The sequence below is a fragment of the Ornithorhynchus anatinus genome, chromosome 16 (genome assembly GCF_004115215.2).
Source record: "Ornithorhynchus anatinus isolate Pmale09 chromosome 16, mOrnAna1.pri.v4, whole genome shotgun sequence".
Classification (NCBI taxonomy): domain Eukaryota; kingdom Metazoa; phylum Chordata; class Mammalia; order Monotremata; family Ornithorhynchidae; genus Ornithorhynchus; species Ornithorhynchus anatinus.
The window spans coordinates 2,151,606-2,162,448 of record NC_041743.1 but is presented as its reverse complement, the minus strand read 5'-3'; positions in this window follow the sequence as shown (position 1 = coordinate 2,162,448).

Below are 10,843 nucleotides of genomic sequence, written 5' to 3'. Positions count from 1 at the left end.
CCTCCCCCACCACCCCGACCGTTTTTTTATTTATGGTATTCACGAAGCGCTTACTATGTGGCTGGCACTGTACTAAGCGCTGGATGGTGGATGTAAGCTAATCGGGTTGGACCCAGTCCCTGTCCCCCGGGGGTTCCCAGTCTTCCTCCTCATTTTGCAGATGAGGGAACTGAGGCCTGGAGATGCGCGGTGACTCGCCCAAGGTCACCCAGCAGAGAAGCAGCGTGGCTCAGTGGAAAGAGCCCGGCTTGGGAGTCAGAGGTCCTGGGTTCGAATTCCAGCTCTACCACTTGTCAGCTGCGTGACTGAGGGCAAGTCACTTCACTTCTCTGTGCCTCAGTTACCCCATCTGTAAAATGGGGATTAACCGTGAGCCCCACGTGGGACAACCTGATAACCTTGTAACTCTCCCAGCGCTTAGAACGGTGCTTGGCACATAGTAAGTGCTTAACAATTATTACTATTGTTACGGTGGACAGGGAATGTCAATGTTTATTGTTGCGTTGTCCTCTCTCTGCACACAGTAAGTGCTCAAAAAATATGATTGAATGAATGAATGACTCAGGCTTTGAATGGGGAGAGAGTCATTGTGGGATATGAAGAGGTAGGGCCTCCCCCGACCATGTTGTCTCTCCTTTTCCTCCCATTTGTCTCTCCCTTCACCACCCCCCCATTCTCTCTCCATCTCCATCCCCCATCTCCATCCCCCTCCTCCATCCCTCCCCCAGGCTCCAGAGCTATCAGCAGGGCCCAATTAACTCTCAATTATTCCGAAGCCAATTATCCAAGTCTGCTGCAGATGTTCCTTTCCCTTCTCCCCCTCCCTTCTTCCTTCCCCCTTCTCCCTCCTTCCTTCCCCCTTCTCCCTCACCCCCTCCCCACTTGAGCTTTCACCCTTCCCAGGCCATTCCTGCTAACTAGTGGACCGGCACAAAAATACAAATGGTCAACTCTGTGGTATTCCCAGTGACAGTGTATGAATCCGCCAGTGGACAGTGAAAAAAACAGGATGGGAAGAACATCGATTCTTTAGAAATGTGGTTTCGGAGAAGGTTTCTGCCAATACCCCAGTGCTTCGTACAGTGCCTGGCACCCGGCAAGCACTTAAATACCACAGTTATTATTATTATTCTGTCCATTTCTGAAATTTTTAAATTTATATTAATGTCTGACTCCCCCTCTAAACTTAAGCTCATTGTGGACAGGGAATGGGTTTGCATTTCGTTGTACTGTACTGTCCCAAACACTTAATACAATGCTCTGCACACAGTAAGCACTCAATAAACATCGTCGAATGAATGAACCAAGTATAATTATCACTATTATTATTATTTATTGTTTATTTTAACTAATTGGAGGAGGAGGCATGCTGGAATTTCACTAATTAGCTTCATCTCCACCCCCACAAGAAATCCTTGCCCCGACCAGTCTCGCCCTAAGCTCTTGCCCGGACAGAGGAAGACCTGGATGGATTTTGCCCTGTGGTGTTGTTGGGGGTTAATTATAGCAATTAGAGTACAAGCATCAGGCAGGAACAGTGATAGTAACAAATTGGAGATGAAGCAGGTCTTCCTGGGGGCCTTTCTTGCAGGGAGATGGAATAATAATAATTAATAATAATTATGGTATCTCTTAAGCACTTACTATGTGCCAGGCACTGTACTAAGCACTGAAGTGGATGCAAGTAAATCGGGTTGGACTCAGCCCCTGTCCCACGTGGGGCTCACAGCCTCAATCCCCTTTTTACAGAGGAGGAAACTGAGGCCCAGAGAAGTGAAGCGACTTGGCCAAGGTCCCCCAGCAGACAAGTGGCAGAGCTGGGATTAGAACCTGTGACCTTCTGACTCCCAGAGCCGGGCTCTAGCCACCAGGTCGTCCTGCTTCGGCCGGCTCAGAGGGGCTTGGGCAGAAGCACGGACCAGCTTCCACGCTACTTCACTGGGGACAGTCAGGGATGGCGAGGAGAGAGCCGGGGGGTGTTGGCTGTTCACAACAAAATTAGCAGAATTAGCAGACGCATCCCCCGCCTATAACGAGTTTAGGGACTTGAGGTGGAGGCGGACATCAATACCAATAAATAAGTCATTGATAATATATAATTTAAAGATGTTTACGTGAGTGCTGTAGGGTTGGGACGAATATCAATTTCCCGAAGGCCACAGATCCGAGTGCAGGTCACAGCCCCCCCCCCCCCCCCCCGTTCCCTGGGCCAACCCTTCTCTGGATAATAATAATAATTAGTATTATGGTATTTGTTAAGCGCTTACTATGGGCCCTGCACTTTATTAAGCGTTGGGGTGGACAGATGCGAATCGGGTTGGACCCGGTCCCCTCGTGGGGCTCACAGTCTCCATCCCCATTTTCCAGATGAGGTAACTGAGGTCCAGAGAAGTGAAGTGACTCCCACCTCCTTCTCCAGACCCTTCCCTCTCCCCCTCTCCCTGCTGTCTTTCATTCATTCATTCATTCAATAGTATTTATTGAGCGCTGACTATGTGCGGAGCACTGGACTAAGTGCTTGGAATGGACAGTTGGGCAACAGATAGAGACAACCCCTGCCCAATGACGGGCTCATAGTCCAATCCGTCTTCCCTTATAATCCCTGGATCCCCTCTCTTTCCCCCTCCGTACTGCGACTCAGGGGGTCCCCTGGGCTGGGCGGGGGTCCTCGGGTGGGGGCTGGGGGTGAGTGGGAGGTGGCTCGCAGCACAGGCAGAGCGGCCGGGGCACGATAAGGGAGGCCAGGTTGTCTCTGGAGCCGACGGGCTTGGTCTAATTCAACCCCGTCCCGCTCCAAGCTGCCCAAAAGTGCGCCCCCCCCCCAAAATGGAAAATAGTGACCCTACCCCCAAGCGGAGACTCCTGACCATCCGCTTCAAGAGTCCACCCCGGTTGATGCCTTTTTTATTTTCAAAGTATCTGTTAAGCACCTACCACGTTCCAGGCACCCTACTAAGCACTGGGGTACGCAGAAGCTACTCAGGACCGACCCGGTCCCTGTCCCGCCTGGGCCTCGCCGTCTTTATCCCCGTTTTACAGATGAGGGAACTGAGGCCCAGAGAAGTGAAGTGTCTTGCCCCAAGTCACACGGCTGGCAAGCGGCAGAGCCGGGATTAGTACCCACGACCTCTGACTCCCAAGTCCGGGCTCTTTCCACCGAGCCACGCCGCTTCTCTAGTAGCTCCCAGTAATTCCCTCCCCTTCAGATTCCCCGGATCCCAACTCCCCCCACCTTCTGAGTTTCCCGAAACCCCACCGCTTCCTCTGGGAAATCTTCCCTGATAACTTCTCTCCTTCCCAGTCCATCACCCAGTTTTCACTTGTGTCTTCACCTATCTTCTGCCACCCTGGCTATCACCAGCTGTAGTTTCGCTCTTCCTTTCGCCCCCTCTACTTGAAAATCATTTGTCCATCTGTCTTCCCCATTAGGTGGTAAGCTCCTTGAAAGCAAGGAGGTAGGCTTCTACTGCTCTGGTGTTCTCCCCAGGACCCAGTTTAATGCCCTGCACAAAGTAGGTGTCCAATACAGAGCTCTGCTCCCGGAAGAGGCCCGGAACAGTTCTCTGCCCCTAGTAGGTACCTAACTGAGGGCTCTGCAGTCGGAAGGTATCCGGTCCTCTGAGCACGGTAGGACCCACTACCGAGTTTGGTCCACAAAAAGCACCCGGGACAGCCCCGCGCACACAGTAATCAATCGTCTTTTTTGAGCGCTTACTGTGTGCAGAGCTCTGTACTAAGCACTTGGAGAGCACAATTCAGCAATAGAGACAATCCCTGGCCACACCGGGTTTACAGTCTAGAAAGGGGGGAGACAGACGTCCAAAATAAATAAATAGAATTATAGCTATATACACATCAAATTTCCCGGCAGGAAGAGGCAGGGTCTCCTCAGCCCCCCCAGGGAATGGGGCCTGTGAGTGAGGGAGTTTCCAAATTCTCCCAACCCCCACCAGGACAGAAGACACTGTGAGTCGGGGGTCCGACTGGTCCAGGCCGCCTGTCGAGGGATGGGAAGGTGCAAAAAGAGGGGCAGACCCGGCCGAGGGCAGCCGGGCCGGAAGCCTATCGGGAGCCCAAGAATTATCACTGGACTCTCCCAAGTGCTTAGTACAGCGCTCTGCAAACTGTAAGCGCTCAATAAATACAATCGAATGAATCGAATGGGAATGGACGGGGGAAACCGGAAGTCCACAGTGACCACCTGGCCTGAAATGCCCCCCACCCAGGGCGGGGCGGAGGGCAGAGTTTCTCGGGGACAGAGCACCCTCTAGAGCCGTCCCTCTAGGAACCTTTGGGCAGGGCGCTGGCACCGGGAGGGGCAGGATGAACGGGGCATTGGACGGGGGAAAGGTCACCCTGCCAACAACCGAGATGCCCTCCCCCCCCCTCGACATACCGCCCCACCCCAAGGAGGGCAACCGGAAAGTCCTGGAAAGCGGGGAGGAGGGGCAGGTGGCAAGAACCGGGATTTTGAAGCAGGAGACCCGGTTCCTAATCCTCTAATAATTACTAATAATGTTGGTATTTGTTAAGCCCTTACTAGGTGCCAAGCACTGTACTACGCACTAGTCTAGAAACATGGTAATCAGGTTGCCCCCCGTGGGGCTCACAGTCTTCCTCCCCATTTGACAGATGAGGTCACTGAGGCCCAGACAAGTGAAGCGGCTTGCTCAAGGTCACACAGCAGACAAGTGGCGGTGCCGGGATTAGAACCCGCGACCTCCGACTCCCGAGCCCGGCCTCTTTACACTAAGCCACGCTGCTTCTCACGGGAAGCTCACTGTGGTCAGGGAATAGGTCTGTTTATTGCTGGATTGTCTTCTCCCAAGCGCTTAGTCCAGGGCTCTGCACACAGAAAGGCCTCAGTAAATATAATTGACTAAGGCAGTGTTCTGCACACAGAAAGCGCTCAATAAATAGGATTGGGAGTTCCTCCTGCCGGGACACCCGCTTCCCAGACATCGGGAGTGGAAATCTGACTTGCTCCTTTTGTTCATTCCCCCGTCCCTGTCCCCCAGCACTTATGTCTGTCATTTATTTATTTCTATTCACGTCTTTCTCCCCCTCTAGACTGTCAGCTCCTGTGGGCAGGGAATGCGTCTGTTCATTGTTCTACTGGACTCTCCCGAGCGCTCAGTACAGTGTTCTGCACACAGTAAGCGCTCAATAAATACGACTGAATGAATGACTAGGTCAGTGCTCTGCACACCGCAGACTCTTAATAAATAGGATTCAGTGGGAGTTTTTCCTGCCGGAATAACTGCTTCCTAGATTGGGGAGGTGGGGTGCAACTAGAGCCCTCCCCCCACTCCCTTTCCCCCCACCAGAAACCTTCAGTTCTCCCCTGGGATTATTCTCCCAGGGCCAGGTCCCAGGAACAGCCCGGAGGGGTCAGTCGGTCAGTTAATTGTATTTATTGAGCGCTTACTGTGTGCAGAGCGCTGGACTAAGCGCTTGGGAGAGGACAACAGACACATTCCCCGCCCACAACCAACTGCCAGTCTAGAGGGAGAGACAGACGATAATATGAAGAAATAAATGATGGATCTGGACATAAGTGGTGTGGGGCTGGGAGAGGAGGATGAATAAAGAGAGCGGGTCAGGGCGACGCAAAAGGGAGTGGGACAAGAGGAAAGGGGGCGCAATCAGGGAAGGCCTTTTGGAGGAGATGGGCCTTCAACAAGGCTTTGAAGGGGGGAGAGTGGTTTTCTGTGGGATTTGAGGAGAGAGGGCGTTCCAGGCCAGAGGCGGGACGCGGGCGAGGGGTCGGCGGAGAGATAGACGAGGTGGAGGGACGGAGAGAAGGAGGGTCAGATCCCGGTCATCCCAAAGCCTTAAATACAGTGTTCCCTCCTGAAAATGCCATAATGAAAGACTTAGTTCAGCAGGCCAGGGCGGGAGCGGAGGCAACGGCCGGGATCTGGGAGCTTCCAACGTGCGATGCGTTGTCCGAGACGCCGCGGGGAGACATTGCAACGGCAATCCCTCGGGCAGGCAGGGGATGCTGGTCCCCTGTGCGACCTTGCGGCAGGACCCGGTTTGGGAGACAGGGCCCAGAGAGGTGCGGTGACTTGCCCGGGGTCACTCAGCACGCCGGGACTAGTCTCCAGACTCCCAGAACCCTGCGCTCTTCCCACCAGGCCGTGCGACCTCCCGTGCCCGGCGAGGGGCCGCGGTGTCAGGCGGCTCGGGCCGGGCAGCGAAATATCATGGCAAAGGGATTTTGTCTTTGAGGGGCCTGTCCGCCCTCCAGCCTAGTTGGCCCGTTGGCATCACCCATTCAGTTGCATTTACTGAGCACTCACTGTGTGCACGGCACTGTACCGAACGCTTGGGAGAGTACTACAAGACAATAAGCAGTCACATTCCCTGCCTACGACGAGCTTACATTCTAGAGGGGGAAATAGACGTCAATAGAAATAAATAAATAGCAGGTACGTACGGAAGTGGTGCGGGGCTGGGGGCGGTGAATAAAGGGAGCGAGTCAGGGCGACGCAGAAGGGCGTGGGAGAAGAGGCAAGGGGGATTTAGTCAGGGGAGCCTTCTTGGAGGAGATGGCTTTGGAGGCTTTGAAGGCTGGGGGGAGTCACTGTCTGTCAGATTTGAGGAGGGAGGGCGTTCCAGGCCAGAGACGGGACGTGAGTTAGGGGATCTGTGGTGAGAGAGACGAGACGGAGGCCCGGTGAGAAGGTTGGCATTAGAGGAGCGGAGCGTTGGGGCTGGATTGGAATAGGAGGGTAGGGAGGTGGGGTAGGAGGGGACAAGGCAGCAGAAGCAGCGTGGCGCAGTGGAAAGAGCACGGGCTTTGGAGTCAGGGCTCATGAGTTCGAATCCCAGCTCTGCCACTTGTCAGCTGGGTGACTGTGGGCGAGTCACTTCACTTCTCTGGGCCTCAGTTCCCTCATCTGTAAAATGGGGATGAAGACTGGGAGCCCCACGTGGGACAACCTGATTCCCCTGTGTCTACCCCAGCGCTTAGAACAGTGCTCTGCACATAGTAAGCGCTTAACAAACACCAACATTATTATTATTATTATTAAGGCAACCTGGAAGGGGACCCAGAGGGTCTCCCGCCGGGCTGCTTCCGGACCAAAGCTCTCTCCCTCGTCAAAGCCTCCTATACAGCCTTCTCCTCCAGGGAGCCTGCCTGTCTGGCTGCCAACCTCTCGCCCACGTCCTGCCTCTGTCCTGAAACGCCCTCCCTCCTCGTATCCCACAGACGATGACACTCTCCCTCTTCAGAGCCTTCCTGAAGGCCCATCTCCTCCAAGAGGCCTTTCCCGACTACGCCTTCCTCTCTTCTTCTCCCACTCTCTTCTGCGTCGGCCCGACTTGCTCCCTCCATTCGTCCCCCCTCCCAGCGTCAAACCACTTACGTCCAGATCTGTCAGTTCTTTATATTAACGTCTATCTCCCCCTCTAGACTGCAAGCTCTGTTTACCGTTGCAATGTACTGGGGATCGAGACTCTGAGCCCCACGTGTGTCCGACCCGATTTGCTCGGATCCATCCCAGCGCTTAGTACGGTGCCTGGCACATAGTAAGCGCGTAACAAATTCCATGTATTATTATTATTAATAACAAATACCAAGATGATGATTATTAGCTTGTATCTACCCCAGTGCTCAGTACAGTGCTTGACACATAGTAAGCGCTTAACAAATACCATTATAATTAAATATCGGGGGGGGGGGGGGATTCTTGGCTCCGAGCCCCGGGCCGGAGTTTGGGGGCTTCTCTCCCTGGACAGTGGCGGGGACTCAGAGCCTTTAGGGGTTCGGTCATTGAGGGAGGGGGCTTGGGGCTGGGCTGGGGCTGGTTGGGGTCACCTCCGGGGGCTATCTCGGAGGGCGGGTGGGTCTGGGCTGTGTCCCCGCCCCTGGTCGCTCCGGGAAAGAAATGTGTCCAACCCGGCCCCGAGGGAGGACACTCCGAGCGGACCCGCACGAAGCTCCCCCACCTCCGGAGGGAAACTGAGGCCTGCCAACCTTGGGGAGCGGTCGGTTGGCCTGAGGATCCCCCCACCGGGAGGAGGGGGTCGGGAGTCGTGTGCGGGGTTAGGGGGTGGGGGGCTGAGGTCAGCACCACGTTGGCCCCTGGGACCCGGACCCCTTGGAGGCTGAGGGAGGGAGGGGGTCAAGGGAGGGGAAGGGTGTGGGAGAGGAGGGAGAGAGGGAAAGGGGAGGAATGGGAGGATGGGGAGGAGGGAGAGGAGAGCAAGGAAGGATGGAGAGTGAGAGAAGGGGGAAGGGAGGAGGAGAGGAAAGCAGGCAAGGCTGGAGAGAGGAGGGGAGGGGGAAGAGATGGAGGGAGAGGAGAGGGAAGGAGGAGGAGGAAGTGATGGAGGGAGGAGGGGGAGGATTTGGGGAAGAGAAGAGAAGATGGGTGAGAGGAGGAAGAGGGAAGACGGGAGGGGAGTGGGAATAGAGGAAGGAGGAGATGGATGGTGGGTGGGTGGCTGGGTGTGGGGGGGAATAGGGAGGCCAGGAAGGGAAGGAGGAGAAGGGAGAGGGGAGGAATGCCCCCTACCCCGGGGAGGAGCCGGCGGGCTCGGCCTGCCAGTTGGCGCCGTGGTCTTGGCAGGTGGGAGGGGGTCGAGAAGGGGGTATCGGGGAGGGGATGTTGGGGAGAGAGGGTTGGGGGTGTGTGTGTGTGGGGGGGGTCAGCTGAGGGCCCGAGGCTGGCGCGGAGCCCGGGTCCCGCTGGGCTGGGTTCTGCCGCAGGCCGGCAGACTTCATCATCATCGGAATCGTCGTCATTCGTTCAGCGTTCACTAGATTCCAAACACTGTACTGAGCGCTGGGGTCCATACAGCATAATCGGGTCTCACGTGGGGCTCACAGTCTGAGTAGGAGAGGGAAGGGGGATTTAATCCCCATTTTAGAGATGAGACGTTTAAGTAACCGGCCCAAGGTAAAACGGCGGGTCTGCGGCAGAGCAGGGATGGTGATGAGAGTGACATGTGTTGAGCGCTTACTCTGTGCCAGGCAATGTACTAAGCGCTGGGGTGGATACAAGCCTATCAGGTTGAACACAGTCCCCGTCCCCCGGGGGGCTCATAGTCTCAATCCCCATTTTACAGATGAATGAATTGAGGCTCAGAGAAATGAAGTGACTTGCCCGAAGTCACACAGCAGGCAAGCGGCAGAGCTGGGATTAGAACCCAAGTTCTCCCACTCCCAGACCCGGGCTCTAACCACTACGCCAACTCAGGGAATAGGAGGACCTGGGTTTTAATCCCTGCTCTGCCACCTGTCTGCTGTGTGACCTTGGGCAACTCACTGCACTTCTCTGGGCTTCAGTGACCTCATCTGTAAAAGGGGGATTAGGACTGTGAGACCCACGTGGGACGCGGACTGTGTCCTACCTGATTAGCTCGTACAGTCTTTGGAACATAGTAAGCGCTTAAGCGGTACCACAGTAAGCGTAGTAGGCGCTTAAACAGTACCAGAGTAAGATACAGGTGCACGAAACATTCATTACATAGGTGGCAGGGGTTACGTAATGGGCCATGGCACACTAAGTGCCCACGAGAGCATTTTGCAGACACCCAGAACCGTTCCCTGCCCTCACTAAATGCTCAGTACGGTTCTCTGCACAAAAGGGGCACCCAACACAGGGCTCTGCACACAGTAGACACTCAGGACAGTGCTCTGCACTCGGCAAACACCCTACACGGAACACCCTGCAGCAGGCGCCCAACACGGCGCTCTGCACCAAATAGGTATCCAGCACAGCGCTCTGCACACACCAGGGGCCCGGAAAGGCACTCGGCACATAGAAAACACCCAGCACGGTACTCTGAACACGACGGGCACCCGGCACAACGCTCTGCACACGGTAGGTACGCCCTCACCCCCGCCCCAGGGTAGCGTTCTTCACACGGTAAGCGTTCAGCACGGTAACTCTGCGTGCAGCAGGCACTCGATTCAACGCTCTGCACTCTCGCGTGGCAGGAGAGCGTGGAGGGGATCAACAATCAATCGGATTTATTGGGCACCTGCTGCGTGCAAAGCACTGTACTAAGCGCTTGGGAGAGTATACTGTATCATATAGCGATATTCCCTACCCACAGCGAGCTTACAGGGTAGAAGGGATATGCGGGGGTGTCAGTGGAGACAACAAAGAGAGAGAGATTTCGTTTCCAAGCCCCATCTCAGTTTTCCTGGCTATTCCCGGTTCCCCTCCCCCCCCCAGCCTCTCCCAGAGATTTTTGGGTTTTTTAAAAATAGTATCTGTTAAATGTTTACTGTCTATCAAGCCAAGGGGCTCACAGTCTAAGCAGGAGGGACAACGGGTACCGAACCTCCATTTTGCAACTGAGGAGACCGAGGCACAAAGAAGTTCGGTGACTGTGCAAGGTCACGCGGCGGCCAAGTGGCGGAGATGGGATCGGAACCCAGGTCCTCCGGGTCCCAGGGCCGGGCTTCCTTCGCTTCGCCACTTCCCCCGGCACCGAGGGACCGGCCGGGTGGGGTGGAGACGGAAGGGGCCACCCACGGATCGCTCCTCTCTGCAGCTCAGACCACGAGCCACGTGGCTGGGACCAACCGGCTCCGCCGAGGAGGCACCCGGTGACATTTTCCAGTTCCGGAAAGGACTTTACGTAACCGGCTGGGGCGCGGCGACACCGAGGGCCGATGGAAATTTCCCACTTTATTTCCCCCACGACGGTCTAACCGCCCACAGAGGAGCCCGCTGACCCCCGCCGGACCCCGTCGCCTAAATTCCCAGCGAAAGGCGGCAAACCGTTTAACTATACCCAAACGCGGGACGTCACAAGGGTTCCCTTCAGAATTTCAACATATTCAATAGTATTTATTGAGCGCTTACTATGTGCAGAG